The following is a 297-nucleotide window of genomic DNA, read 5'->3' as shown; positions in this document are numbered from 1 at the left end:
GTGGGGCAGCAGCAGGGCAGGCTGCCTGCTCCTGTCCTGGGGTCACTGCTCACACGGTTTGGAGGTACAGCACACATCCAGAGTAAAAAAACAAAACAAAACAACGCCACGATTTTGGGCCCCAGGGAGCTTCGCTTGGTGGTGGGCTCACAGGAATACACAGCAGAGTCTTTGGGTTTCCTCCAAGGTCCCTCGCAAGCCTGGGTGCGAAGGTGTCCCGGGCTGGAAGGCAGAGCCCCGGGGGTCTTCGGGCGCCCTTTTCCAGCGCTGCCCCTTCCTCGCCTCATGCCTCGCCCT

Source organism: Cariama cristata, unplaced genomic scaffold (assembly GCF_000690535.1).
Source record: "Cariama cristata isolate BGI_N322 unplaced genomic scaffold, ASM69053v1 scaffold37511, whole genome shotgun sequence".
Classification (NCBI taxonomy): domain Eukaryota; kingdom Metazoa; phylum Chordata; class Aves; order Cariamiformes; family Cariamidae; genus Cariama; species Cariama cristata.
This window is presented reverse-complemented; position numbering follows the sequence as displayed.